Consider the following 6,644-nt stretch of genomic DNA (forward strand, 5'->3'; position numbering starts at 1 on the left):
CAGTCTGGTATATGGCACTGCCAACACCGACACTGCAATACAAGTGATAAGGACCCCCTAGTTCTAGTGCTGTCCACAGTACCTTTAACTCAAAAAATACTTAATAAGCACCTCCGTCAGAACTCCAAGGTATACTTAAAATAAAGCCTGTAAAGCCCTAAGAAATCACTAAATCTGTATCTATGATTCATCAACAGAAATTTTAAAAGAAGCTGGTAAAAATGAAACTAAAGCTAAAGAAAATGCTTTTAAACTATTCAGTTACGAGGTTTAACAGTTTAACATATAAAACAACAACAACAAAGTTCACTCAATTGATAGTCAGTGCTGATTTTCAAAGAACCTCTGCTCTGGCCCACTTTTCATTAAATGGACTACAATGTGAGAGAGTGGCATAAGCAATTTGCAGTAACTACAAATCCCAGCATGCAATGTTCTCATCCAATGACAAACAAGAGACTGCATTGCATCCTGGGACTTGTAGTACACAGGTCACAGCATCCTACTAGAAGTTCAAAAAAGTCTGGACCATCTTTCAAGACTTGACAAGATCTAGTCAGAAGGGGCTACCCCGCTCCCTCCTCACGGACAAAGCAGTGCTGAGATAGGCATGTGAAATAACGCACAGTGTGAAAACAGCAGAAAATCTAAGTTGTTTTCTTTTTCCCTTCAAGGTCCAAAATACCAACAAACAGCAGCTTCGGATTTGGTCAAGCTGAAACCAAACTTGGCAAAAAATACTGTCTGCAGAGTTTCTTATCAGAACTGCCTTGTGAGGATCAGTTCAAGAAAAGCTACATCAATCACATGACTGCCTGGGCCCATCACTCTCCCCCATAATGGGCCTGGTAAATAGAGAGCTCCCCCATAGCCCCTCAACAACCTCTCAGTGGGTGCCCTCAAGCAGCCAGGACTGACAGAGTTCCCAATTAAGCCATCAACAAACACATGTGAAGCTGCTGTTATCCTGGGCCAGGCCTTCCAACAGTTGTTGAAGGTTCCAAGACAAGGAGAAAACAAGCCTCCCCAGCTTACAGTCAATGGAAAGAAGCGACCTGCACCCATCTGAGTCTACACAAAATAAAGATCAGGTAATTTCCACAAAGGGAACGGCCAGCCCCAATAACAGTACAGGCCGGAGCCGACCCTATCCCCCAACGCCGCCCCTGACAATGACGACAACCCTGGGCAGCGAGTAGCGACACACACAACTATTTTTAAGCTAAGGGAAATTTAGGCAGGAGGCCCCATACAGCTTTCACAGGCGGTAGCAACTCCAAAAACAAGCAATGGAATCAAGTTCCTAAAATTTTTTTAGAAGAAAAAGGTAAGCTAGCTCACAAATGTAACTCAATTCAACTCCAGTCATGTGAAGAATCCCCCTGGCCTCCATTTCCCCATCTGTGTGACAGGCTACCTAAGGGTCTGAAGCTTCATCAGCATCACCAAACCCCTGTCCATGGGGCCAGAGACAGCAGTTGCCATGGTTACCATTCCCCAGTTTATCCTGAGATTATTATGATTCTTTTCAAGTTTGGGTTTTAAAAAACCAGTTACCGGTTCTGATGATTGTTAACTGACTGAACAGAAGAGCCGATAAGTAGAGACCCACATGGTTAACAATACTTGGCTCTGCAGTGGAGAAAATAATCCATTCTTTTCTGCCGCTCCTTCTCCTCAAGTACTGACAGTTTGTATTCTCAAGGCAGCCAAAACGATAAAACAAAACCCATCTTTCTGGCTTCTGGCTTGAAGTGTTTTGTTTTTTTTCCCCAAGACCCACAAATAGTGACATAGGAATGCCTAGATCACCAACCTATTAGGCCACCTTCCCTTCCTCTCTCCCTATGAAGCATTTTCTTCTTCAAAGGATTCTGCCACAGAAATACTTCCACAACAACTTCTGAGTAGCAAGCCTCTAACAGTTTTCAGAGGGCTAACTGACCAGTTTTGTTTTGTTTTTTAACTTCCAGAATCTAGGTAAGAATGAGATTGTGTTCACATCCCAACTCACAACTTTGGGATACAGAAAAGTTACTTTAGAAAGATAAAAAGATAATGGATTTGAGCATTAATGGCTGACAGTTACAACATCTAGATCACCAGCTTTTCTTTAAGATCATTGGGCAAATAATCTTTAGAAATTAACCTAAAAATTATAGGTCAACATTCCCATATAGAGGAGTGCTTTTGAATAGAAGTATCACCTAGAGCAGGGGTCAGCAACGTACGGCTCTCGGGCCATATCTGGCTCTTTTGAGGGCCAGATATGGCTCTTTCTTCAGGAGCCATGAAGTCAATTTTTTTTTCAGGCGCTGTTACAGGAGCCGCACTGTGAGCACTGTGAGCTCTCACGAAATTACATTTTAAAAAATGTAGCGTTTATGGCTCTCAGGGCCAAAAAGGTTGCCGACCCCTGATCTACAGTATACCTGAGAAGAACAGGAAAGCCTAAAAGAGCCTACAGAAAAATATACAAAGAAAAAAAGTTATTGAGAAATAAATGTTTTAGAATAAACTGCATGCAGGGTTAGCACATTCCCTCTATTAATTCTCAAAGCAGAAGGAAAAAAACCCACCCATTTGATAAAGTTGGTATCGACAAAATATCGACAGGGTACCAAAGGAAATCTAGCACTACAGAATTGTTCACAAGAGAAGTTCCTGAAGAGTCAACACAACTCCCTAAAAAATAACCTGTAGATTCAAATATTCAAAGGAAACCAAATCTAACTGCACTAAGGATAAAAAAAAGAATTCTATCAAAAAAGTCTAGGCTTGAAACTTTACTTGCTTTTATTCTCTCCCTGGAATAATGATTAAATGAAGACATCTACAAGACAATACAATGCTAAGGAAAAGACAGACTATAACTTCAGCCAATATTTCAAAATGACCATATAACAGGCAATTTAATATTGCTCTTGAAATTTTAGTTTTGTTTTTATCTTTTGTTTTTCATCCACATGGCAATTTCCTTTCTAATATGAGAATTTATTGAACATCACTTTTACATTGTGTCATGTATATTTTCAAAAAGTCTTTAAAACTTAGTCCCTCTGGCCCACAAGAGAAAACCACAAAGTTCAAAGCTTTCAAAGTTTAAATCCTAAATTATTTCTCTACAAAAATATCTGAAAGAGGAAAAAAATTTTTAAGTTTCTTCCATCCTACCACAACAAGGAAAAAAGCCAAAAAAAAAGAAAAATCCCAATTCAAAGGCATCACAGACTATCATGTACCATTTAAAACAAACTTGACAGTTTTTGGTAAAGTTCTGGGCAAATCAAAACCCAAGGTGACATTGAAAATGCCATGACACCTGCTATGTGAGCACATTAGAAAGAATGGGGGGAGAGGGCAGCAAAGGGACACCCTGACGCCCCACCACCTAGGGGCCACACTTGACAAGGAAAGACCTACAATCCAAAACCAGATCTGACCCTGCAGTAACACAGAGAGTGATCCCTCCCGTGGATGCAGGCAGCACCTCAAGGTTTACAAAGCACTTTCCACCACAACAAACAACAAAGCGTGCACATGTTCTCATATTTTTTTTTAGAGGGAGAAAATGAAAAAGCAAATTTTAATAAGGGGAAAAGATTTCACAGCTAAGCTCCAAAAAGAAAAGGATGAGCATTTTAAAACTAGAGTAATACACCAAGAGTTTTCTTTAAACAAATAATCCCAATATGGAAATAGGATTTGAGTAATAATATATGTATAACCCAGTGAAATAGTTTGTTAGCTCTGAAAGGGGACAGGGAGAGAAAATGAATCATGTAACCATGGAAAAATGTTTTTAAATAAAAAAAAATAATTAAACAAATAGCCCCTGAAACTTCCCTACACATCCAGGACCCACTCTCCCTTGCACTCATTCTGTTCTCAACCAGTAGCGACCCAGTTCTGGCTGTGCCTTCTAAAGAGATCACCAAGCAGGACATCCCGATAAGTACAGGTGTCCCAGAAGTCTTACTTCAGTTTCAAGCTTCAGTAGTTGTCTATCTAGGAACTGTGCTAAGTTATCTGGATTCCAAAAAGCTCCACAAACCTTTTAAGTTTTTAAAAAGTTTTAAGCAACAGCAATGAGCCTCCAAAGACATGAATTCACCTCAAATGGGGGGAGTTTCAGAAGATGAAGCCCTCTGAAGGCTAGAAAAGCTGCTCGAATAACTCTTTTTTCCTTTTTAGGCCCAGGTAGGCCTGTTGGCAATACTTGGTGATAATGTCTGCCATGACTTCCCTGGGAAAACCATAGCCCCTCCACCAAAAAAGAAGCTAAAATGTCTACCACGGCCTACCATGACCTGTTCCAAATGACAGGACACTGTGCCAGGCTTAGAACTTCAATCATCAACTGCAAATGCGGCCATGAGAAAATGCTCCATCCCAGGCCCTTGTCAAAGGCTGACCGCCCCAAAGGGAACCCACTCTTTCTGTGCCCTGAGTGTTCAGCCCCACTCCCCAAACCTGAAGACCAGCTCCACCAAGGCTAACTCCAAACAACACTGCAGACACACCAGATGCTCCTGCGACAAAAGGCCATCAAGGCTTCCATTCCAACACAGCGGCCGCCTCACTCAGAAATGGAATCTTAAATGGACTTACTGAAGGCACTCCTGGAACTCTGAGTTGAATGTTAACCTGTCACTCCTTTGGCCCCGACGCCGCACACCAGTGGGAAGCCCAAGCTCAAAATTCAGCAGGAGAACGGCCTTCGGTCGCTGCAGCACCTCCTACTGGGCAGAAATCAGAGCTGTCCACACAAGCCGAGTGGGCATCTATCTCTGAAGCAGTTACCCACATGGATGATTAAAGGATGGCCTCAGCGATGACCAGGATGATGATGGGCCCTAGTAGGTGGAAACAAACAGGGACCACTTCACCACTGAGGCTTCTGGAAAACCAGGCTGAGGCCCATGTAGGGATCTTTTTTCAAAAATCCATTACCTCCGGGTCCATGAAATCTGAAAAAGAAGGCAGTCTTGTCTGAGTTCTATGCACAATTTGCTTACAGTACATGGTAACTTTTTTTTTTAAAACCTTTAACTTCTGTGTCTTGGCTCCTAGGTGGAAGAGTGGTAAGGGTGGGCAATGGGCATCAAGTGACTTGCCCAGGGTCACACAGCTGGGAAATGTCTGAGGGCAGATTTGAACCTAGGACCTCCCATCTCTAGGCCTGACTCTCAATCCACTGAGCTACCCAGCTGCCCCAGCATGGTAACTTTTTAAAACTCTTTTATAACTCCAACATCTTCAGCAACACTCAACCAAGAGGGATTTTATTGTGAGAGGACCCACAGGGCAAAGCCAGACAAATTACAAGCATTGCTATGTTGATGAGAATGAGAAAAAAAATCTTAAGCCAAAATGTTCCCGGTGAGTTTGCTTATTATGCTAGTTAGAATTCTGTTATTTTTAAACTACTATCTGAAAGGTCTTCAAGCAGTTTTAAACCTAATGTAGTCTTCAGCACAGATATTTCATTGATAAACATGAGTTCAACTGTACACCAACTCCTCCTCCCTTGGAAAACAAGCCCAGGATTTAAAGATGCCTTTTTAGGAGGGACATTTTAAGTTGTCATTAATAAATCAGTTTTAGGCCCACAATGAAGATTTCCCATGAAGCTGAGCAACCAAGGAAGAATATTAGATTTTCCCCCCTTAAATAATAGCATTTTCAGTAATTATGTAGTAACGGTTCTCTACAATTCTGTAAACCAAACTGTAAAACTTTAAAAAAAAAAAAATCCTGGGCTTGTCTTCAAAAACTAAGTGAAGCTGACCCATTTATTTTCACTGTCCAGCCTGAGCAGATCCCAGATTGAAGCTAAGGTGCAAATGCTGAAGTATGTCCTTCAGTGCTTTCCAAGTCCTCAATTTCAGTCGTGTTCAGCACACTCCAGGAGATAAGCTGCTACTCCACCCCCAGGACTCTATCCTCCTCACAAAAACAAACCAACAGAAAGAATGTCCCACCTTGTTCCCCAGTGACACCTCCGGAACGTGCACCTAGGCAAGTTCTCCCTACAGGGCAAACAAAAACAAAAACACAACCGGCATTCCATTAGTTCGAATCCATCCGATGCTCCAGTGTATCCATACATGACTCAGATAACAGTCAATGGCCCTTCCCAATCCAAGTTCCCCCGGCGGGGGCATCCTCCGTGGCAGCAGCACCCTCTCCAGGAGGAGGAAGGAGGAAGAGGAGGTACATGCCACCCCCCAAAAGCATCCCCAAGTTCAGAGTCAAAGCCGGCGCCTCCCCTCCACCGAGGCCCAGCCGAGCGCCCCACACACACTGGGCCGTGCAGGGGAGCCCCCTAGTTGGGGACCCAAACAAAGACTATTTCCACATCTGACCAGGATGTGATGATGACACGGATTCGGCCAAGAAAACACCCCCCCTCCTCCGCCCGCCCCGGAGCCCCTCAATCTCTCCAACTAACTACTTAGGGGTCCGGCTTGGGGGCTTTGGGGGCTCCCCATTGCCCTCGGCCCGGCCCTGGCCCGGCGGCAGAGAAGTGCGGCCAAGTGCAGGAGGGCGGCCGGGCCGGGCCAAGCCGGGGCCGGAGCAGCCCAGTCCCGCACGCCGCCGCCGCCGCCGCCAAGCCGGCCCCTCCTCCTCCCTCCCCCCTC

At 43.8% G+C, this 6,644-nt stretch overlaps 1 protein-coding gene across 4 annotated transcripts in view; it reads right to left on the reverse strand.

The window, feature by feature from the left end:
- PHF21A (PHD finger protein 21A) overlaps window positions 1-6,068 on the reverse strand; it is a 186,206-nt gene extending 180,138 nt beyond the window's left edge. For 3 of the 4 annotated variants that reach the window (XM_044680188.1, XM_044680185.1, XM_044680187.1), the window contains exons 1-3: window positions 5,985-6,068; window positions 4,954-4,970; window positions 4,612-4,856 (exon numbers count right to left, since the gene is read on the reverse strand). The gene's annotated coding sequence lies outside the window, so the exon portion shown is untranslated. Of the gene's footprint in view, window positions 1-4,611; window positions 4,971-5,984 lie in introns of all 4 variants that reach the window. The other variant, XM_044680186.1, reaches the window with a different exon arrangement.
- Between the last annotated feature and the right edge of the window lie 576 nt (window positions 6,069-6,644).

This window comes from Gracilinanus agilis, chromosome 6 (assembly GCF_016433145.1).
Source record: "Gracilinanus agilis isolate LMUSP501 chromosome 6, AgileGrace, whole genome shotgun sequence".
Classification (NCBI taxonomy): Eukaryota; Metazoa; Chordata; class Mammalia; order Didelphimorphia; family Didelphidae; genus Gracilinanus; species Gracilinanus agilis.